The following is a 25,679-nucleotide window of genomic DNA, read 5'->3' as shown; positions in this document are numbered from 1 at the left end:
AAAGTCATTTAAATTCTCCCAGTGTCCATTTCCTTGTATGTATGCATGCATATGCACATGTATTCACATACAAGGCACACATATGTATAAGTATGTATATACACATACACATGCATACACAAAATTACTAAAAAACAGAGATGAGGAAAATTTAAATGACTTGGCAAGAGTCATATAGCAAACATCTGAAGTTGGATTTGAACCTATCTTCTGACTCTATGTCCATCTTTTTATCTATTATGTCATATTATTTTAGACTCCATAACCATTCTTCTTTCTATTATGTCATATTACTTTAAATAAATGACATTCTTCTACAACTGTCATCATATATAAGTCTCAAACTAGAAATATGTCCATAAATATATAATAGGTTCTTCTAGTTTAGAACTTTAAAAAAAATAGTATTGGGGTGGAGCCAAGATGATGGAGAAAGCATTCAGCTTCAAAAATAGCACTTGACTGGTAAAATTCACGAAGGATGATCGATAGCTTCTATACAGAAAGAGAGCAGGTTTTCAATCCTGAGGAGACTAATTGCAGACATTCTCCAGACAATTGTTAGTCCCCAACACAAAAGTCTCTCCTAGAAGAGACTATCAAAAATCTTGAAAAAGAGCTAGAAGAAAAATAGGGAAAGGAAAGAGAAGCTATGAAAGAGAGTAACAACTTCTTGAAATGTGAATTGGAAAAGGTAAAAAACTCCCAGGAAGTATAGGGAAACAGAATTTGTGAATTGGAAAAGATAAAGAACTTCCAAGAAAGTAGGATTTGTGAATTGGAAAAGATAAAGAACTCTCAGGAAAGTAGGATTTGTGGATTGGAAAAAGAAAATAACTCACTAAAAAAAATTCCATAGAGCAAAACAACTCATTTAAAAACTCAATTGGACGTATACAAAAAGAAGGGGAAAAAAGCTAATGAGGAAAATAACAATTAATTCCAAACTATATAAGCTATTTGAAAAAAAAAATAGGAAATGAAGGACTCCTACCAAATTCCTTTTATGACACAGACATAGTACTGATACCTAAACCAGGTAGGATAAAAACAGAAAGAAAATTATAGACCAATCTCCCTAATGAATGTTGATGAAAAAGTCTTAAATAAAATATTCCATAGAGATTACAGAAAATCATCCCCAGGATAATACACCATGACCAAGTAGGCTTTATACTAGGAATGCAGGGCTAATTCAATATTAGGAAACTGTTAGCTTAATTGACTATGCCAATAACCAAATTAACAAAAATCATATGATTATATAGATGCAGAAAAAAATTTGATAAAATCCAACACCTGTTCCTATTAAAAACACTAGAGAATATGAGGACAAATGGACTTTTCCTTAAAATAGTCAGTAGCCTCTATTTAAAACCATTAGTAAGCATCATATGTAATGGGGATAAACTGGAACCATTCCCAATAAGATCAGGGGTTAAACAAGATTGGCCACTATCACCATTACTATTCAATACTGTGTTAGAAATGCAAGTTTTGGCAATAAGAAAAGAAAAAGAGGTTAAAGGAATTAGAGAATCCTAGAGAATCAACTAAAAATCTATTAGAAATAACTACAACTTTATCAAAGTTGCAGGATACAAAATAAATGCACAAAAATCATCAGCATTCTTATATATCACTAATAAAATCCAACAGCAAGAGATACAAAGAGAAATTCCATTTAAAATAATTATTGATAGTATAAAATATTTGGGAATCTCTATGCCAAGGGAAAGCCAGGAAGTATATGAGCAAAACTACAAAACACTTACCACACAAATAAAATCAGATCTGATCAATTGGAAAAATATCAAGTGCTCTTGGATAGGTTGAGCGAATATAATAAAGATAATAATACTACCTAAGCCAATCTATTTATTTAGTGTTATACCAGTCAAACTCCCAAGAAATTATTTAACTGACCTAGAAAAGCAACAACAAAATTCATCTGGAAGAACAAAAGGTCAAGAATTTCAAGGGAATTAATGGGAAAAAAAAAGCAAATGAAGGTAGTCAAAACCATTTAGTACTGACTAAGAAATAGAGTGGCTAAGAGGCAGTGCAATAGGTTAGTTTCACAGGACAAAACTGGTCAATAATTATTACAATCTCATGTTTGATAAATCCAAAGACCCAAGCTTTTGGAATAAGAACTCACTATTTGACAAAAACTCCTGGGAAAATTGGAAACTAGTGTGAAAAAAATAGGTATTGACCCAGACATAACACTGTATAAGATTAAAATGGGTTCATGATCTAGACATAAAGAATGGTATCATGCACAAATTAGAAGGACATTGTATAGTTTACCTCTTAGACCTGTGGAGAAAGAAGGGATTTTTGCCCAAAGAAGAATTAGATATCATTACTGACCACAAAATGGATAATTTTGATTATATTAAGTTAAAAAGGCTTTGTACAAACAAAACTAATGCAGAAAAGATTAGAAGAGAAACAAACTGGAAAAACATTTTGACATTCAAAGGTTCTGATAAAGGTCTCATTTCTAAAATATATAATTGACTCAAATTTATATTAGTTCAAACTATTCTACAATTGATAAATGGTCAAAGGATAAGAACAAGCAATTTTCAGATAAAGAAACTGAAACTATTTCTAATCATATAAAAAGATGCTCCAAATCATTATTGATCAGAGAAATGCAAATTAAAACTCCTCTGAGATGCCACTATGCACCTCTAAGATTGGCTAAGAGGACAGGAAAAAATAATGATGGATGTTGGAGGGGATGTGGGAAAACTGGGACCCTGATACACTGTTGGTAGAACTGTGAATGGATCCAACCATTCTGGAGAGTAATTTGGAACTATGCTGAAAAAGTTATCATACTGTGCATACACTTTGACCCAATACCCAGTTTCTGCTGGGCTTATGTTCCAGGGAGATTTTAAAGGGGAAAGGGACCCACATGTACAAAAATGTTTGTGGCAGCCCTTTTTGTAGTGGCAAGAAGCTGGGAATTGAAAGGATGCCCATCAATTTTAAAATGGCTGAATAAATTGTGATATATGAATGTTATGGAATATTATTATTCTGTAAGAAATGACCAATGGGATGATTTCAGAGAGGTCTGTAGAGACTTATATGAACTAATGTTATGTGAAATGAGCAGAACCAGGAGATCATTATGCATGACAACAACAAGAGTATACAATGATAAATTCTAGTAGATGTGGCTCTCTTCAACAATGAGATGATTCAAATCAGTTCCAATTGTTCAGTGATGAAGAGAGCCATCTAAACCCAAAGAGAGAACTGTGGAACTGAGTATGGACCACAATATAGCATTTCATTCTTTCTGCTGTTGTTTGCTTGCATTTTGTTTTCTTTCTCAGTTTTTTTTCCTTCTTGATCTGATTTTTCTTGTGCAGCAAGATAACTGTATAAACATGTATACATATATTCAATTTAACACATATTTTGACATATTTAATATATATTGGACTACCTGCCATCTAGAGGAGGGGGTGGTGGGAAGGAGGGGAAAATTTGGAACAGAAAGTTTTTCAAGGGTCAATGTTGAAGAATTACTCATGCATATGTTTTGTAAATAAAAAGCTTTAATAAAAAAGAAATTTTAAAATGTGTAATTCTTTTTTAAAGCTTTTTATTTTCAAAACATATGTATAGATAGCTTTTAGTATTTGTCCTTGCAAATCCTTCTGTTACAAAATTTTTCCCTCTCCCTTCCCCCTACCACCTCAAGTAATTTAATGTATGCTAAACATGTGCAATTCTTCTATACATATTTGCACAATTATACTGCACAAGAAAAATCATACCAAAAAGGAAAAAAGTGAGAAAGAAAAAAATGCAAGCAAACAACAACAAAAAAGGTGAAAATATTATGTTGTAATCTACATTCAGTCCCCACATCCTCTCTCTTGATGCAGATCACTCTCTTCATCACAAGATCATTGGAATTGCCCTAAATCACCTCACTGTTGAAAAGAGCAATGTTCCAGAATTGATCATCATATAATCTTGTTGTTGCTGAGTACAATGCTCTGGTTCTCCTCAGTTCACTTACCATCAGTTCATATAAACTTCTCCAAGCTTTTCTAAAATAATCCTATATTCATATGTTTTGAAAATAAAAAGCTTTTTTAAAAAAGTTTCTCCAGGTCTTTCTGAAATCATCCTGCTGATGGTTTCTTATAGAACAATAATATTCATAATATTCATATACTATAACTTATTAAGCCATTCTCCAACTGATGGACATCCACTCAGTTTCCTTGCCACTATAAAAAGGGCTTCTACAAACATTATATATGCAATTCTAAACAAATTTCCATATTTCTCATGTTACACAAGAAAAATCAGATCAAAAGTGGGAAAACATAAGAAATAAAACAAACAAAAACACTTTGCTTTGATCCACATTCAGTTTCTATAGTAGAATATCTTTAATAGGGAGACATCTTAATTGTTATCTTTAAGCCTGTAGCTTTCTTCTACAGTGGAGAAATAAATGCACACATAAGCACATGAACTTGTTACCTACGCATGCATACACACATTCCTCAATTTCTTTCTCTAAAAATTAAAGAGATGGAATGGAGACAACATGGTAGAGTTGAAAGAGATCTAGGTTTAGTATCAAAAGACAATTTTCTTAACAATTTTGGGTTCCAGTATCTTCATTTGAAAACTGAGTAGATTGGGCTAGATGACTTCTAAGGTTCTTTCAAACTCTATATCATTCTGTGATCCTTTCAGCTTTAATAATCCATGAATCCAGCAGTATTTTCACCACAAATCCACTTTGTCATACTTATTGGTTAAACATATGAAGGGAGTACTGTGTTCCACTAAGGTGATTCTAAAATATTAATTGTCTAGTTTAGTATGTAATGCTGGAGAAACTGAGGCAAGATAGAAATTATAGAGTTTTTAATATTTTATTTGCATCTCTGAGAGGGAGAAATTGTGTTGGGAGCATGTTACTGCCAGGGCTGATGTCCAAAGCATCCAGTAGTGAATGTGAGTTCTCATGACATATATATGACTCTAAGCTCAGGTAGACAAAGGCAGGGTAAAGTCCAAACTCTGGTGAGTGGAAATCTCCAGGCAGAGACCATCAGTCTGGTTCTGACAGGTTTGGAGTAGGACCATAAATTCTAACAAATTTGGAGGACTTTAGAGGTGTCCAGAAAGTATGAAACTTAGAGATATATACAATGCCAATTAGGTATCTGAGATAGTACATCTGATAAAGATAGGATATCTTTTGGAATGTCAGATCTCCATAGCCCTAATTTTCTCAGTTCTAATGAGCAGAAAAGGGGGGTTGCACCAGGGGGTTTGAGGCAACAATTCAAGGAAACTGAGGCAGAGCAATTGGGAAAATCGAATCAGAACAATTCAGGGAAACTGAGTCACAACAGTAGTAAAACTTGAGGAAAGTAAAGGAGAGAATTATTTACAGATAGATAAATCACTACTGTCTACAACTTGTTAACAGTAGAAAATCAAGTAGGCAAATCAGAGGCAGCTAAATAATTCAAGGGCTAGAGAGATGGATCTGGATTCAGGAAGGCCTGATTTCAAATCCAGCTTCAGATATATACTAGTTGTGTGACCCTTAGCAAGTCAACTTAACTTCTTCCTGCCTCAGATTTTTTTAAACTGTAAAATGAGGATAATAAGAGTACCTGCCTATCAGGGTTCTTGCAAAAATTGAATGAAATAATAATTGTAAAGTGCTTAGCATTGTATCTGACACATACTATGATCTGGAGAAGGAAATGGAAAACCACTCCAGTATCTTTGGCAAGAAAATCACAAAATAGGGTCACATAAAGTCAGAAAATGACTGAACTTCAGCCCTCCCATGAAAATCAATTCAAAATGAAATGAAATGTGCTATTAATTTCTGAAATTAAAAACTTACTTAAGTTTTTAAATTAAAAACTTAATTTAAAAAATCTTAAATTTAATGTTTTGATGTAATGATAATTGAAACAGTCACTAATCTATTTTTATGATATTTTATCCTTTCAATTTCTATAAGCATAAAAGCAATCACTATAGAGTTTAAAACATATTAATTGATAAATCAGATAATGATACTGAAGCAGTTGAATTGACCTTACTCTTCTGAAATTACTGAAAGGGCATATCCTCTGAGGTAGGAAGCAAGCATTCCATTAACATGAATTAACTCTTTTAAGATTCTAGTGAAGCTAAAGTACCCATTGATAACCAGCTGTGATGGAAGGATTAAGAATTCATTTACCATAGATGAGGGTGGACAATCTGCTTCCAAAAAATCGTTTACATACTCTTGAGTCATAAACAAAATCATCTCATCACATTAGCATCTTTTATCTTAGAAAAGCAACAAAGAGTTTGGCTGATTTTGTATACAATGATGCTAGAACTACAATTTCAATGGATCTAAGGACTAAAAGGATCATTTGCTCCAATTTATTCATGTTAAATATAAAGAAAATTGTGGTCTTGAGAAGAAACATAATTTTCTCTTTTTAAAGGTGAAGAAAACTGTGGTTTAGAGAAGGAACATAACTTTTTTTTTTTTTTTTTGCATCATAATGATAATAAAAGATAGGATTTGAACCAGCTCTTTTGACACTAAATCCAGGGTATTTTCCTTTGGAATATGTTCCTTCTCATTGCTCTTCTCATATCCATCCATTGCCTTCTCTCCACCTATATGACTACCATAGAATGTAGACCCTGATCATCTCTTTACTTTTGTCTTCTAATAGTCTCCTAAATGGTCTCTTTGCTTTAAATTCCATCCTTCCCCAAAACATCTCTCACATAGATGACAAATTGATGTTGCCCAAAGTATGGTTTTGATTATATTATTTTCTTGTTTATAAAAGCTGTAATGGCTTCCTAGTGCCTCTAAAATACAAGACAAATAGTTGTTTGGCGTGGAATCCCCAATCTGGATCCCGTATATATTTTCAGACTTAATATATCTTAAACTCATTGGTACCTTCTTGTTGCCTTTCATACATAATATTTTTAAAAAATTAGTAGTGTAAAAAAAAACTACTTAATCTAACAATTTATGACATTTAAGTAGTTTTTTTTTACACTACTAATTGTTCCAACTTGTCATTTTGTAAGATGAGCAGATTATTATTGCCAGTTACTGTTTATTGTTAATGTGAAGTTGGAATGTTGAAAAGATATGTGTCTGTAACTTTGGAATGTACACTAAGTAGCCTAAAAAAAGTTTAGTATTATTGCAATATTAGTTTAGAGATTATATAAACCCTGACTTTCAGATCAATAAATGGATTTTTGACATATTCTCACCTGGCTCATGAAAATTCATAATCACACTCTCACCATTCATTGGAGCTGACAAAAAACAAAAGTAGAAAAGAAATTTCTTGGTAATGTTAATGTTCTACTCAATGGAGGTCATATGTAAAATGGTAAATAAGCAGCCTTGTTGCAATGTTCCCAACTAAGTTTGTGTGCTATCCTCTCAATTGATTGTAATCTTTTTATGATTCTTCATTTCTTAGTAGTTCCCTTCCTGTAAAGAAAACAAATTGCTTTTTCATCCTTGATTTGTGCTTGCACTTTAGACATGTTTATTTCTCCTTCCTTCTTCTTCCTTTTCATTTGCCACCTCCATTGGAAGGGACTGTTAAAATAGACCTCAAATTAGAATGATTCCTCAAGAATCTGAAGTAGGGGGTAGAAATGGAGTATTGGAGAACTGAGTTTTCCTATTAAAAACTAGCAACTACATAACAATGCACCCTGGGTAAACCATGAGGAGAGATAAAGGAGAATCCCTGGGAAAAGGCTTCAGTCCTTGTGGTCTCATCTAAGTGGTTCCTGGCTAGTTCCTGTGCTATATGTGCCTATTATTTCCTAAGATAAACTATAAGCACCTCAAGAGCAGGAGATGTTTCATTTTTCACCACGGGAAAATTGGGGGAGGAAGCTTGTGATGGTTGACAACTCTTCTCTTTCAAAGTCATGAAATTAAGGTAATGATTGAAGATGTCCCTATTTGTTACCTCTCCAAAAGGGAGAATTATATATCTCATACAATTCTAATATGTTTTCTGGTTTGTATAGATTTTAGAATTCCATCATAGAAACTAGATCTCAGAATTAATATTATAGATATAACTTACTACAATTTTCTTACTTATGAATGAGAAATTATGGACCACAAAGGTAGGATGATTTGCCCTAAACTACACATTCATTTAAAATTAGTAAATTAGTAGTGTGTCAGTAAGATATGTTTTGTTGAGGGAAGAGACTCATTTTTTTGTTTGTTTTCTCAGTGCTTAGCAGAGTTCTTGGAACATAACTGTTTAGGAAATTATTTGAAAGACACTTTTGCCCAGCTTCAGAAGTCATAACTAGGTTTAATAGATAGTCATTACAGAAAGGCAGATTTTGATGAGACCCAAAGGAAAAAAAAGGTGTAATTGTTAAAGAGATCAAAAGTGAAATGGACTATCTTGACAGGTACTGAATGATTCATTCTTAAGAGTATTCCAACAAAGCTGTATTACTGTTTATCAGGGATGTTATGATTCCTGTTCAAGAAAAGCTATAGAAAATTACTTCTTACTCTGCATCATCAATGATGAAGGCATGGATAAAGGTGTTTGGAGTGTCAGAGAAGAAAAGGTTGTGTATAGTAGAGATAGTACAAAAGCAGAAATTACAAGACTTGACAATAGGTTGGATGTGGAAGATAAGAGAGAATGAGAAATCAAATTGGACAATGAAGTTTCAAGCCTGGGTGACTAGATTTGTGATAGTACTCTTCACATTAATAAAAATAGTTAGGAATGGGGGGTGGGCGTTTGGAGAATAAGATAATGAGTTATAGACATGTTAAGTTTAAATTATCTATGAGACATCTAGTTCAAAAAATCCAATAGATAATTGGGGACATGAGATTAGAGGTCAGAAGATAAATTAGGACTGACAAATCCATCTTAGAATAAATAAATTTGAGAATCCTCACAGACAGATAATCGTTGAATCCGTTGAATCCATTGGAGCTGAAGACATCACAAAATTAAGTAATATATAGAAAAAAGAACAGATGCCCCCTTAGGAGAGTGTTTTTTTGCGGGGGTACTAACGGTTAACATAATGATCCAGTAAAGGAAAATGAGCAGGAATACACAAACAGGTAAGAGGAGAATCAGGAAAGACCAGTGTAGAGATAAAAAAAAGTTCCAAAGAGAAGATGATCTGCTGATTTGTCTAAGAGTATACATGTCAGAAGAGTGTGTGTCTTCAGGTTGTTTATCAAATACAAGAAGTCCTTACAAAGGTGAAATCATAGATTTAGCATTACTATCCTCTTTATTCCTATCCTTGGAAAGATAAACATATCAACAATTGGTTCTATACTGGCATAGTAGAATATTTGTAAATAAAATTTCTAATTATATGGCACTTTGAAAACAAGCAGAGTAATTTTTGTGAAGAGGGATGTAAATATGGTGAGCCTCTGTCTAATGAACAGTATTATCTAGCACATTTACATTGTAAACATATATTAAGTGGCAGAATTAAGTGGCATAAGACCATAGATTTAGAGATCACTACGACTTCTAATTTTATAAAGATGAGGTACAATTTACATGATTTCTCCCACATAGCTACTAAGAATCATAGACAGCATTTAAATTCAGGTATTCCTGATTCTGATAGTGCCCTACCCACTATGCTAAGCTAAATTAAATTTTAATTTTCATATTCTGCATTCTAATGCTAAATTTAATTGAAATTTTGAAACAGCTCCAAAAGCATACTAATCATTATGTTGATATATGGGACCTTATCATCACCCTTTGTCTTAAAGGTTGAAAACAAACAAACAAAAGATACAAAGAGAGTGCTAAGTGCTAAGTGATAAAGATGATCTTTAGTTCCTGGCTTAGCCAATAACAAGCTTCATGACTTTATGAGAGACTCTGAATTCAAGATATTTTAAGTTTACTTGAGTAATTATAGCAATCTAGTGTTTGACAAACCCAAAGATCCAAACTTTGGGGATAAGAATTCATTATTTGACAAAAACTTCTGGGAAAACTGGAAATTAATATGGCAGAAATTAGGCATGGACCCACACTTAACATCACATACCAAGATAAGATCAAAATGGGTCCATGATTTAGGCATAAAGAATAAGATCATAAATAAATTAGAGGAATATAGGATACTTTACCTCTCAGACTTGTGGAGGAGGAAGGAATTTGTGACCAAAGGAGTACTAGAGATCATTATTGATCATAAAATAGAAAATTTTGATTACATCAAATTAAAAAGCTTTTGTACAAACAAAACTAATGCAAAAAAGATAAGAAGGGAAGTAACAAATTGGGAAAATATTTTTACAGGTAAAGGTTCTGATAAAGGCCTCATCTCCAAAATATATAGAGAACTGACTCTAATTTATAAGAAATCAAACCATTCTCCAATTGATAAATGGTAAAAGAATATGAACAGACAATTTTCAGATGATGAAATTGAAACTATTTCCACTCATATGAAAGAGAGTTCCAACTCACTATTGATCAGAGAAATGCAAATTAAGACAACTCTGAGATACCACTACACACCTGTCAGATTGGTTAAGATGACAGGAACAAATAATCATGAATGTTGGAGGGGATGTGGGAAAACTGATACATTGTTGGTGGAGTTGTGAAAGAATCCAACCAATCTGGAAGTATGCCCAAAAAGTTATCAAACTGTGCATACCCTTTGATCCAGCAGTGCTACTACTGGGCTTATATCCCAAAGAAATACTAAAGAAGGGAAAGGGACCTGTATGTACCAAAATGTTTGTGGCAGCCCTTTTTGTAGTGGATAGAAACTGGAAAATGAATGGATGCCCATCAATTGAAGAATGGTTGGGTAATTTATGGTATATGAATGTTATGGAATATTATTGTTCTGTAAGAAATGACCAACAGGAGGAATACAGAGAGGCTTGGAGAGACTTACATCAAGTGATGCTGAGTGAAACGAGCAGAACTAGGAGATCATTATACACTTCAACGATGATACTGTATGAGGAGGTATTCTGATGGAAGTGGATATCTTCAACATAGGGAAGAGCTAATCCAATTCCAATTGATCAATGATGGACAGAATCAGCTACATCCAGAAAAGGAACACTGGGAAATGAGTGTAAACTGTGAGCATTATTATTATTTTTTTATTTTTGTTTTTCTTCCCAGATTATTTTTACCTTCTGAATACAATTCTTCCTTTGCAACAACAACAACAACAAAATTCAGTTCTGCACATTATATATATATATATATATATATATATATATATATATATATATATATATATATATATATAGTACGTAGGATATACTATAAGATATTTAATATGTATGGCAATGCCTGCCATCTAGGGGAGGAGGTGGAGGGAAGGAGGGGAAAAATTCAGAACAGAAGGGAGTACAATGGATAATGTTGTAAAAAAAATAATTACCTATGCATATGTACTGTCAAAAAATGTTATAATTATAAAAATTAATAAAAAAAAAAGAAATGATCAGCAGGATGAATACTGAGAGGCTTGAAAAGAAAGACTTACATGAACTGATGCTGAATGAAAAGAGCAGAACCAGGAGATCATTATACACTTCAATAACAATACTGTATGAGGATGTATTCTGATGGAATTGGATATCTTCAACAAAGAGAAGATCTAATTCAGTTTCAATTGATCAATGATGGACAGAATTAGCTACACCCAGAAAAGGAACACTGGGAAATGAGTGTAAACTGTTTGTACTTTTGTTTTTCTTCCCAGGTTATTTTTACCTTCTGAATCCAATTCTTCCTATGCAACAAAAAATTTGGTTCTGCACACATCTATTGTATCTAGGATATACTATAACATATTTAACATGTATAGGACTGCCTGCCATCTAGGGGAGGGGGTGGAGGGAAGGAGGGGAAAATTCAGAACAGAAGTGAGTGCAAGGGATAATGTAAAAATTACCCATGCGTATGTACTTTCAAAAAATGTTATAATTATAAAATTAATTAAAAAGACACATATTAAAAAAAAGTTTACTTGAGTATTGACATTCTATGATTTAAAGTTTCTTTTCATCATAATATTTTTCCAATTCTAACATTCTATTTTCTCTTAAAAAATAACCCATTTATTGATATCTTTCTACTCTCACACCATTTCTAGAAATAGTCCCTCATATGGTACAATGACCATGACTGACAATAACATATTACCCTAATAATGCTGAGAGGAGGGAGATTTGTTCTATTTTCTGGAACCATTATTAATTCAACTAATTAGCATTTAGTTTGCTTTTAGTAATATTTTAACTTTCATTATTGTAGAAATTTCATATATAATATATGTATATACATATGTATTACACATAATATATATGGATGTGCATATATATATATATATATATATATATATATATATATATATATATGGAGAGAGAGAGAGAGAGAGAGAGAGAGAGAGAGAGAGAGAGAGAGTTCTCCCTATTTTACTCATTGTCACTTTAATCAATCAATCGACAAACATTTATTATGTATCTATTGTTTGCTAAAGCTATGGATAGAAATTAAAAAGGGATATATTCTATCTTTGGGAAATGCAGTGGTATTAAAATTATATTACAGGGATACATATTTACAGAAAAATATATGACACATGAAATCAATAGTAATGATTTAACAGAGACATTTGTATTTTTAATTATAGGCAATGGGAAATTCCTAAAGCTTGTGAAGCAGGGAGGTAATAACAGATGTTTGCTTTACTGCCTCAATTTAGCAGCTGTGTGAATTAAGGAGACGAGAGACTGGAGAGATGTAGGACTGCTGAGCAAACTATTGTAATAGCATCGATAAAAGGTGATAAAGACCTTGACAAAGGTAGAGAGGGTCATGGGGTAGAAAAAGGGAAAGAGATATGTGAAAAATGGAATGTAGGTGGATAAGTAGATTTAGGGGGGAAGTTTTGAATTCAGATTTTTTCCTATTTGTTGATTTTGAGTTTTAAATGAGATATTATTGAGGCAATAACCACCAGTTCATATAAATCTGATGTCTCCCTGAATTTTTCATATTGCTCATTTTCTTATTGCACAATAATGATTTTTCACTGAATAATTATATTCATAGACCACAGTTTATTCAATAAGTGTCCTGTTTGACTTTGTTTTTTATTGTTTCTGTTTTTTTTTTTTTTTTTTTTTTTTTTGCTATCACAAAAAGTGCTGTTATGAATATTTTGGTATAAACTGGATTATGTTACTATAATTGACCTTCATAGGGCATATGCTTGATACCAAGATTTCTGAGTTAAAGGGTATGTACAGTTTAGTCAATTTTGTCACACAATTCTAAATTAATATGCAAGAAATTTTAAGGAATTTCTAGGTCATCCAACAGTATATTAGTTATTTCTTCTCACAATTTCTCCAGCATTGATGATTTCTTTTCTTTCTTTCTTTCTTTCTTTCTTTCTTTCTTTCTTTCTTTCTTTCTTTCTTTCTTTCTTTCTTTCTTTCTTTCTTTCTTTCTTTCTTTCTTTCTTTCTTTCTTTCTTTCTTTCTTTCTTTCTTTCTTTCTTTCTTTCTTTCTTTCTTTCTTTCTTTCTTTCTTTCTTTCTTTCTTTTATTTTTATAATCTTATCCATCTGGTAGTGCATTAGGAGAAACCTCAATCTCTTTTAAATTTGGAGTTCTTTTATTATGTTTGGAGGTTATTTTTAGGTGATCATTTAACTTATTTTTGAAAACTGTTCAAATCCTTAGAGTACTTACTTATAGGAGAATAATTCTTGTTCTCATAGATGCATATCAATCACATATATAGCTTGGAATTCAGACTATATTAGTGGTATTTAATGCAAAGATTTTTTTTCCCACTCAGTTGTTCTCCTTAGTACTTTGTCTTCATTAATCTTGTTCATACAAAAGATTTCTAATGTTATATAGTCAAAACTGACTTTTTTGTCTTTAATGATCACAAAATTTCATTTTCAAAGTTTCTGTATAATTAATTGAAAAACAAGCCAGAACTCCCATTCACAAGCTTATGCAATTCTGATTGTGAAGACCTTGAACTCCAAAAGCTCTTTCAATTCCAAAATTCGGTGATTCTATATACTCTTTGTCCCTTCATTCCCTTGAACCTCCTACATGTTTAATCATAATATAATAGCGCACAAGGCTATTCTTGGTAAGAACAATGACACATAGGAATTAATGCAAAATTATGGTGGCATCAATTTATACTTCATTGAAATAGAACAGTCATTGGAACAGTCACTAATTTCAAAATGTCTGAAAATCATACAAGGATAGTGCATGCTCACCGAACATTTTGAGAACAGATTCCTTAGCTTCAATTATGGTGTAGTAGAAGAGAGGCACATATCTTCAGTTTACATTAAATGAAATTATGAAGATAAACCAGTATGCATTATTAGAGAGTTAGGAGATTTGTCCTTTTCTGGATCTAGCTGTTTGGGCATTACTATATTTCAAATGGAATAACATACTGCTAAGGTCTCTGACATCATAGAGATTAAAGTTTTCATTATTGATAAAGAATATCTTTCCATTTAGAATTTTATATTTGAATTTTTAAATACCAATTATGTAGATGCTAAACCTCCTACATAAGAGAGATGTATGCCCAGCTCTAGAATGTTGGTGTTTTGTTGGTTTTAAAATCTTATTTATTAGTTATACTCAGGGCCATTTGGTATCAGGGTACAAACACAACTTTTTGAGGATGTGTGTGAATTTTTTTTTTTGCCAACAAAGTTTGTTTGCTATATTGGATAAATTACCATATGCTACATGGGCATGTATTGGCTCTTCATTTATGCCCAAAAGGGCTCCAGCCAATTGTGTCTCTGGAAGAGCTTTCTTTTTTATTATAACTTTTTATTGACAGTACATATGCATGGGTAATTTTTTACAACATTATCCCTTGCACTTACTTCTGTTCCAATTTTCCCCTTCCCTCCCTCTACCCCCTCCCCTAGAGGGCAGGAAGTCTTATACATGTTATAGTATATCCTAGGTACAATATATGTGTGCAGAACTGAACAATTTTCTTGTTGCACAGGAAGAATTGGATTCAGAAAGTAAAAATAACATGGGAAGAAAAACAAAAATGCAAACAGTTCACACTCATTTCCCAGTGTTTCTTCTCTGGGTGTAGCTGATTCTGTCCATCATTGATCAATTGGAACTGAATTAGATTTTCTCTTTGTTGAAGATAAAGGTCAAAAAAGGAGAAGATACACTCCTTTTGATTTGGATAAAATTAAGAATTTAGGGGGCTACATCTTCTTATGTTAAAATGTTACTAGATAATTTGGCTTATAAAATCCTAACTCCAAGTGATTGGAAATCCATAGCAAGGACATGTTTAGAACCTGAACAAAACTTGTTGTGGCTTTCACAGTATCATGAATCAAGTCAGATGCAATAGGCAAACAGGAATTAACACACAAGTGACTTTTGACCAACTAGCAGGTGAAGGTCAGTATGGAGAGAATTCAGAACAGATTGATTATCCCATTACAGTGTATGAGCAAATTTCTAAGGCTGCAATAAAAGCTTGGGGTTCCCTCCCTGGACAAAAAGATCGAGGGGAAGTCTTCACAAAAAAAAAAAAACAGAGCAAAGTCCAATGAACCTTTTGTGGATTTTGTGGGCCGTCTGCAAACTGTTGTCACAAGAACTATTGGAGAGAATGCAGCTACAGAAATAATGACCAGACATTTGGCTATGGAAAATGCTAATGAGGTTTGGGGATTAAACAAAGATGCTTCTTTAAAGGAGATCATAAGACACTGTGCTACAGTGGGCACAAATGCTTATTATACCCAGACAATGATGAACATGGAAAGACAAGGTCCCTCTTGGCAAGGGACTTCTAGAGAAACTCGTCGATGTTTTCAATGCGGAAAAGTTGGACATCCAGGAACCCAATGTAGATATGGAGATAGAATGAAAAAAGAGGGTGAGAGAAAACCTAAACCCCCATTTCCAAAATGTCACAAGGGTTTCCACTGGGCCTCAGAATGTAGATTGACCCAGGGAAATGAGAGGCAGAGCCCAGCTCCAAGATATCAATCAAAAGATAGGTGGGGCATGATGGAGGCTGAAGTTATACCGAAAAAGCCTTTAGAAGGTCAGGACTCTGATGTGATCAACCAACAGAAAAGCAATCAGATGACAGAAAGGTATTGCAATTGGGGAGAATATAGGTTTTTTAAACCAACAGAGCAGTGTCCAATGCAAACAGCTCCAATGTAATTGCCAGATGATGAGAAGAGATTTAAAAAGTGGTAAATAGAAGGAACTTAGATAGGTTAATTGCCTGGGAGAGAGGGTTTGTTTGTATTTTTACAGACAAAGAAGGAAACAGATGGGTGGCAACAAGCACCTGGAGAGAGACAGAAAAAGAGAAAAATCTGGAAAAAAAAGAGAAGACCTAAGAACAAAATCTGCAGGAATTATTGGATTCCTGGCACATGAACTAATGGACAATGGATTCCTTTTGTACTATTTCTAGGACTTATGGATATGTTCCTCATGTTTTATGTTACTATGTGCTTATATAATTTATGTAATTATGTGTAATACTTCTCATATTGATGGATTTATGCATACCTGTTTCAAGGTCATGACCACCCTATGTTCTAAATCAAAAGAAAGGGGAGATGTTAGGATTCTTACAAGATACTTATATACTTAGTTCAAACTTTTAAAGGAGTTTAAATTACTCATTGGTCCACACATTAGACTCACACCTTTAGAGAGCATATAAAGCCCACACTCTGGGAGGGGATTCAGAGTCAGGATTCAGTCAAGGAACGGAGTTCCTGGGAGAACATCAGGGGACTTTTGAGGAGAGGACTCTGGGAGATTCACAACTAGGACTGATTTCTGGGAGCTCCCACAAGCCTACTGTAACCCACAATCCCACTCTTGGAGGAGGAGTCTAATTCATTCCCACTTCCATGTTCTTGCTGGCTGTTGATATTCTGACAAGAGCTCTCCAGAGCCAAGAAGAGAGATAGGCCTCTACTAAAGCTAACCAGGCCCCAGGAAAAGATTCAGGATTTTGAAGGATACAATATATGATCTGAACTTTAACTCCTGGCTGCATTTTGGGATTATTGAAACTGAACTAAAGCCAAGGCTGCCTCCAGAAGCTCCCCAAGAAACCTGCCCCCAAGATAACGATTATGATTTAGAGAAAAAGAACATTACAAAACTGGGTTAAATGAGTTGCCCAGGATCACACAGTAAGTATCTAAAGTCAAATTTGAACTCAGGAAAATGAGTTTTCCTGACTTGAAGTTTGTCACTCTATCTAGTGCCCCAGCTGTCCTAGTCAATCTTTAGCCTATATGTTATTAAGTAAGCTTTGGGTTGCTTAGCATACTGCTTGGCATATAAGTGCTTAATAAATATTTATTGAGTGCCTAGTGGACCAAAAGAAAACACTAACATTTTGTTAATTATTTATCTGTTCCTCCCAAAGTCTTATGCTTACCTTATGTTGTGCTAGTGCAGGGCCAATCTTATATCAGTGTGAGGGCAAATTCTGGTTAAGTCCTGTGAAACTGGAAAGTAATCATAGCTCACATATAGATTTTTAAGTATTGCATTCATATCCATCATCTTTTTTTTTCATCCTTATAGCAATTTTCTTCTGAGGTAGATGCTATAAATATCTTCATTTTACAAATAAAGAAACCAAGACTAAGAAGGTATGTGAAATTTGAACCTAAACTTGGCATGGACTATATTTGTTATCTGAGAACTAGCCTAGCTAACTGTGGAAAGGCTCACCATTAAACTGGCCATAAAGTGGTGAATTAATTGTTAGCTTAGTGGTTATTGAAGATGGTCTTGTTGACCTATGGAGGGGGTGATGGTAGTTATTGACTATAATATTTTGGATCTTTGAAGATCTGAAGGATTTTTCTCTATGCTCAATAAATCTTTGCTAAATAATTGTTCTGAAAAATAAAAGAACCTCAAATTTTGATTTTTATGGAATTTTTTTTCAGAGTGTTTGAGAAGGAGAGGAAAATTTCAGTACAAATATCTCAAGAGCCATCAGGAAATGCAAAAAGATTGAAGAAGGACAATATTTGACCCAATCAGAGTTGCAAAGAAGTATTTTTAGTGATTCTTTCACTGACCATTTGGGATCTGAGATGATGCATAGCACAGAAAATGTGAGAATGTCTTAAATACTTTTAGGACTTCACAGAACCCCATCTTTGGTTGTTTTGGGCAGGCCTTTCTTCCTGTACACATGCATGAGATGACAAGCCATCTGTTGAATGATTTTTTAAAAACTCAATTGCAGATGCCCAAATCAAATCTCATAACAACGATAAAAGCTGCTTTTTGAGGCTAGAAAGCACTACTCTTCAACTTTTCTTAAAATAAAAAAAGAAAATCTCTACATGCATAATTAAGGGAAAATTGGGCCATTTATTCAACAACAACAGCACAAATTTATTTATTTTTCAAATAATAACTTTTTACTTTTGAAAATAAATGTGGAGATAGTTTTCAACATTAATCCTTGAAAAACCTTGTATTTCAATTTTTTCTCCCTCTTTCCTCCCTCTCCCCCTGCCCTAGACAGCAAGCAATCCAATATATGTTAAACATGCAATTGTTCTAAACATATTTACACATTTATCATGCTGCACAAAAAAATCAGAATATGCCCTATAGAATAAGTTCTATATAAGTTAAACATGTACAGTTCTTCTAGACATATTTCCATATTCATCATGCTGTGCAAGAAAAATCAGATCAAAAGGAAAAAAAAACACAGGAGAGAGAAAAAAATCAAGTAAAGAAACAACAACAAAGGTGAAAATGTTATACTTTGATCCACATTTATTCCCCATAGTTTTCTCTCTCTCTCTCTCTCTCTCTCTCTCTCTCTCTCTCTCTCTCTCTCTCTCTCTCTCTCGTTGCAGATAACACTTTTCATCACAAGTCTATTGGAATTGTCTTGAATCACCTTATTGTTGAAAAGAGCCAAGTCTCTCAATTTGATCATCACACAATAACACAATTTGTTACTGTGTACAACATTCTCTTAATTCTACTCATTTCATTAACTTATTGTAAACATTAGCTCATGTAAATCTATATATTTTTTTTTGAAATCAACATGTCATCATTTCTTATACAACAATAATATTCCATTACATTCATATACCACAACTTATTCAATCACTTCCCAATTGTACACACTCAATTTCCAGTTCTTTGCCACTACAAAAAGGGCTGCTGCAAACATTTTTTGCATGTGTGGGTCCTTTTCCCTTTTTATGATCTCTTTGGAATACAGACCCAGCAGAGATACTGCTAGATCAAAGGGTATGGGCAGTTTGATAGCCCTTTGAGCACATTAACTTTAGTTTCTTGTTTTAAAAACTAGAATCAAAACTTTCTGGAGAAAACTAGGTATTGTAGTTGAGAGAAAGTTGAATTTATGGTGAGGATTAGCTGAGTCAAAATCCTGCTTCAGTATGAGATCTTGGGGAAATTGCTTCACTTTCTCCACTTCAGCTTCCTTATCTGTAAAATGAAAATAATAAAAGTACCTAATTCTAATAATTTTAGACTGAAAAAAGAAAATCTTTGTAAAGTGCTTTGCAAACTTTAAGGTGATATATAAATCTTATCTAATATTCTCTCTTCATACAAAGCTCTTTCATATCTAAAGCATTTAATGGGATTTCTACTTGCCGTTTGTATGAGAGTAAACAAAAATTTATTAAGTATCTTCTTTATAAAAGGCATTGTGCTGAGTACTTGGGATATAAAGAGAGCCTTCAAAGAGTCCATATTTAAATGTGATTTTGGGCAGATCTTTCCCTTTGAATTCTGTGTTTTTCCTTTGCTAACTTAAGGTAATTCTAAGTCTCTCCTTACTCTGCCACATTCCATGTTCTGAGACCATTTCCCCTTTGACACACATTCTATAATCCATGTTACTATGCTTCTCTAAACTTTGTTATTCCAGGTGTTCTGTTGTAAAGCCCCTCATAACTCTGACATTTTTTTTTAATTCCTTTGAATAAAAAAATCCTTGAATCTACTCTAGAGCAAGAAATGAATGTTTTTCTAGTGACTTGAGGATAATACCAAAATAAAGAATACTTTTGTAATGAGGATTCTTTTTAGGGTGGTATTAAAAGTTTTTTTTTTTTTAAATGACGTAGCTCAATGAAGACATCAGTGGCCTAGAGATCAGAAGGCCTGAGTACTTGCTAAGACCTCAGGTACTTGCTAAGTATGTGATCCTGGGCAAGTCCTTTAACCTATGTCTGTCTCAGCTTCCTCGACAGTAAATTGATATGATAATGGTCCCACACTCCCAGGTCTGACACACAAAGAGTGTTATTATATTATACATTATATTATTATATGCACACATTAGATGGATATATTGCTACTGACTTTTTAAAAGCAATATTTAAAATGTCTGAAAAAGTAAATTGATGTCAATGTGACACCTGAATTTGAAAGTCTCCATATTGTAGAATCTTATAGATAAATTTAAAGTTAAAACTGCAGAAACTCTTACCAGCTTTAGATTTTAACTGACATCATATGAGTCAGTGCCACAATAATGCTGAATCTTGCAATTTATCAGTTACAATCTGATATTTTAAAATGTAGGATTCACAGCTAGAAAGAACCAAAAGAATCCTTAAGTTCAACCTTCTCATTTCAAAGAAAAGGAAAATGAAATTCTCTGGAAAGGAACATAAGACTGTTACAAGGGATGTTATAATATGAAATAAGACTTATATTGAGATCTTTTAACATAAACTATGTAATATCAGAAGTATAAGGAACCTTAGAATCTAGAATCTAGAACCACAGTGTTAGACGAGAGCTCAGAACATGAAGTTGGATGGTTCCTTTGAATGTAGTACAATAAAAAATGCTGCATAAAATTATTTTGATCATTTGTTTAGTATGATACTGAATAAATTAAGATATAATTATTATTTTATTACATTTTGTTCAGGCTACTGGACAATTTTTCAATTGTTTGTATCTCACTTTGTTTTGTGAAAAGTATTTTGTAATTGTGTTCATATAGTTCTTGGGTTTGTCTTGGCAGATACTCTCAAGTATTTTATATTGTTTACAGTTTTTTAAAATGGAATTTCTGTTTTTTTATCTTGCTGCTAGGTTTTGTTGGTCATATAAAAATGTTAATGATTTATGTGAGTTTATAATATATCTTGCAATTTTGCTAAAGTTAATTATTTATTTCAAGTAGTCTTTAGTTGATTATCTTGCTTTCTCTAAATATACCATGATATCATCTACAAAGAATGATAGTTTTGTTTCCTCGTTGCCTATTCTAATTGTTTTGACTTCCTTTTCTTCTCTTATTGCTATACCTAATATTTCTAGTACGACATTGAATCATAGGGTGATAATGGACAACCTTGCTTCATCCTTGATCTTATTAGAAAAAGTTCTAGTTTATCCCTATTATAAATAGTATAAATAATGCTATAAATATTACATATAATAATTATATAAATAATGCTATAAATAATGGCTTCTAGAGAGATAATGCTTATCCTTTTAAGGAATACTCTATTTCTATGCTGTCTTGTGCTTTTAATTGGAATGGATGCTGTATTTTGTCAAAAGCTTTTTCAGCATATATTGAGATAATCACATGATTTCTGTTGGTTTTATTATTGATATGGTCCATAATGTTAATTGTTTTCCTGATATTGAATCAACTCTGCATTCCTGGTATAAGTTTCACCTGGTCATAGTATATAATCTTTGAAATATATTGCTGTAATTACCTTGCTAGTATTTTGTTCAAAAATTTTGCATCAATATTTATTAAGGAAATTGGTCTATAATTTTCTTTATCTTCCTTAGCTCTTCCTAGTTTAGTTATCATTACCATATTTATGTCATAAAAAGTGATTTGTAGAATTCCTTTTTTTTCTATTCTCCAAATAGTTTATAAAATATAGGAATTAATTGTTCTTTAAATGTTTGGCACAATTCACTTATGAACCCATCTGGCCTTGGGAATTTTTTCTTAGGGAATTCATTAATGATTCATTCAGTTTCTTTCTCTAAATGGAGTTATTTAGGAAATCTACTTCCTAATCTGTACATATAGATGATTTATATTTTCATAGATATTCATTGATTTTACTCAGATTATCAGATTTATTGGAACATAATTGGACAATATATTTTCTAATGATTGCTTATATTTCTTCTTCATTGGTGGTGATTTCACTCTTTTCATTTTTCCTACTGCATGTTCAATTTCCTTATTTCTTTTTGTAAATCAAATTAACAATGGTATAACTATGTTATTGTTTTTTCCCCATAAAAGCAGCTCCTGTTTTTATTTATTAATTCATTAGTTTTTTTTAACCTTTGGATTTTATTAATCTCATTCTTGATTTTCACAATTTTCAATTTGGTACTTAATTGGCGATTTTAAATTTGTTCTTCTTTTAGTTTTTTAATTGCATGCCCAATTCATTGAGCTCTATTTTGTTGATGTAAGAATTTAAAAAAGTAAAATTTCCCCAACATGTAGCTTTGGTTGCATTTCATAAATTTGGGTATGTTGTCTCATTGTTGCTATTCTCTTTAATGAAATTATTGGTTATTTCTGTGATTTGTTCTTTGACTCACTTATTTTTTAGCACGAGATTATTTAGTTTACAGTTAATTTTTAATCTATATTTCCATAACCATTGGTTGAAAGTAATTTTTACTTCATTATACTATGAGAATAATACATTTAACATTTCTGCTTTTCTACATTTTGTTTTCAGTTTTTTAATACATTTAATACACAATTTTTGTGTAGGTGTCACATACTCCTGAGAAAATGTATATTACTTTCTGTTCCCATTCAGTTTTCTCCAAAAGTCTGCCATATCAAACTTTCCTAATATTCTAGTCACCTGATTAGTTTCTATCTTGTGTGTGTGAGTGTGTGGTGTATGTGTGAATTTATCAAGTTCTGAGAAGGTACAGTTGAAGTCTCTCAAGTATAAGGTTTTGCTGTGTATTTCTTCTTATAACTCACTTATCTTCTCTTTTAAGAATCTGGATGCTATATCACTTGGTGCATTTATGTTTAGTATTGATATTACTTCATTGTCTATGGTACCTTTTAGCAAGATGTAGTTTCCTTCCTTATCTCTTTTAATTAGATATATTTTTGTTTTTGCTTTGTCTGAAATTAGCATAGCTACCCCTGGATTTTTTAAACTTTATTTGAAGTATAATGTATTCTGCTCTCTTTACTTTATGTGTGTGTCTCTCTGCTTCAGTTGTGTTTCTTATAAGTAACATATTGGTGGATTCTGTTTTTTGATCTACTCTGCTATCTATTTCTGTTTTATGGGAAAATTCATCCCATTCATACTCACAGTTATAATTACTAATTGTATTTCCCTCCATCCTATTTTTCTTTCTGTATTCTCTCTTTTTTAATCCTTTCCCTTCTTGACAGTGTTTTGCTTTTATCTTCCTTGACTAATCTTCCTTCTCTTTTGTCATCCTCCAACCCTGTAAAATAAATTTTTATACTCAACTGATTGTGTCTATTATTCCTTCTTTGGGATAGTACTGATGACAGTAAAGCCTAAGCAATGATTATTGCCTATCCTTCCATCTTTCCCTTCATGGCTCTTAATGTAAAATAATTTGACCCATTCTATGTTTCCCTTCTTTATGCACCCACTGTACTACTCTTTCTCATCCCTTAATTTTTCATATGTCATTCCCTCAAATTCACTTCATATTCATACCCTCTGTATACATATATTACTTCTAGCTGTACCATTAGTGGTACAATTTTTAAGAATTACAAGTGTCAATTTATAAGAAACCAAACCATTCTCCAATTAATAAATGGTCAAAGGATATGAACAGACAATTCTCAGATGATGAAATTGAAACTATATCCACTCATATGAAAGAGTGTTCCAAATCACTACTGATTAGAGAAATTCAAATTAAGACAAGTCTGAGATACCACTATACACCTGTCAGACTGGCTAAGATGACAGGAACAAATAATGATGAATGTTGGAGGGGATGTGGGAAAACTGGGACACTGATACATTGTTGGTGGAGTTGTGAAAAAATCCAACCATTCTGGAGAGCAATTTGGAACTATGCCCAAAAAGTTATCAAACTGTGCATACCCTTTGACCCAGCCGTACTACTACTGGGCTTATATCCCAAAGAAATACTAAAGAAGGGAAAGGGACCTGTATGTGCCAAAATGTTTGTGGCAGCTCTTTTTGTTGTAGCTAGAAACTGGAAGTTGAATGGATGCCCATGAATTGGAGAATGGTTGGGTAAATTATGGTATATGAAGATTATGGAATACTATTGCTCTGTAAGAAATGACCAGCAGGAGGAATACAGAGAGGCTTGGAGAGACATCAACTGATGCTGGGTGAAATGAATAGAACCAGAAGATCGCTGTACACTTCAGTGCTGTATGAAGATGTATTCTGATGGAAGTGGATATCTTCAACATAAAGAAGATCCAACCCACTTCCAGTTGATCAATGATGGACAGAAATAACTACACCCAGAGAAGGAACACTGGGAAGTGAATGTAAATTGTTATCTACCCAGGTTATACCTTTGAAATCGAATACTTAATGTGCAACAAGAAAATGGTATTTACACACATATGTTGTATCTAGGTTTTATTGTAATACATGTAAAATGTATGGGATTGCCTGTCATCGGGGGGAGGGAATGAAGGGAGGGCAGGATAATTTGGAAAAATGAATATAAGGGATAATATTATAAAAAAAATTACTCATGCATATATACTGTAAAAAAAAAATTTCTAAATAAATAAATAAATAAACAAATTAAAAAAAAAAAAAAGAATTACAAGTGTCATCTTCCCATGTTGGCTTGTAAACAGTTCAGCTCTACTGTATCTTTTATATTTTCTGTCCCCATTTTATCTTTTTTTGGCTTCTCTTTGATATTGATCTTCTATTTCCTAGAATTATCATTTTTCTCCTTGAAGTAATATGTTTAATTTCACCAGTAGGTGATTCTTGGTTGTAATTCTAGTTCCTGTTCCTTCAGAATATCATGTTCTATAATCTCAGATTCTTTAAGGTTGCAGCTGCTAAGTTCTGTGTCATTCTGGTTATGTCTCCTTTATATTTGAATTGTTTCTTTCTGACACTTTTTTCCCTTGATCTAATAGTTCAGAAATTTGGTTGTAATGTTCCTTGTAGTTTTAATTTTGGGGTCTCTTTCCCAAATTGATCAATTGATTCTTTCAATCCTATTTTACCTTTTGGTTCCAAGATTGTCAGGGTAATTTTCCTTGATAGTTTCACGAAAGATGCTTTTTAGGTTCTCTTTTTGATGACTTTCATGGAAGTCAATGATTCTGACATTGTCTCTCCTGGATCTACTTTCCAGGTTAGTTGTTTATCCAAGAAGGTATTTTATATTTTCTTTTTTTATTATTCTTTCATATTTGCTGTTCCTTGATGTCTCACAGAGTCATTTACCTTCTACTTGCCTTGTTTTTACTTTT

The sequence above is a fragment of the Sminthopsis crassicaudata genome, chromosome 2 (genome assembly GCF_048593235.1).
Source record: "Sminthopsis crassicaudata isolate SCR6 chromosome 2, ASM4859323v1, whole genome shotgun sequence".
In the NCBI taxonomy this organism is placed as follows: domain Eukaryota; kingdom Metazoa; phylum Chordata; class Mammalia; order Dasyuromorphia; family Dasyuridae; genus Sminthopsis; species Sminthopsis crassicaudata.
The sequence above is the reverse complement of the archived record's forward strand: the minus strand, read 5'-3'. Positions refer to the sequence as shown.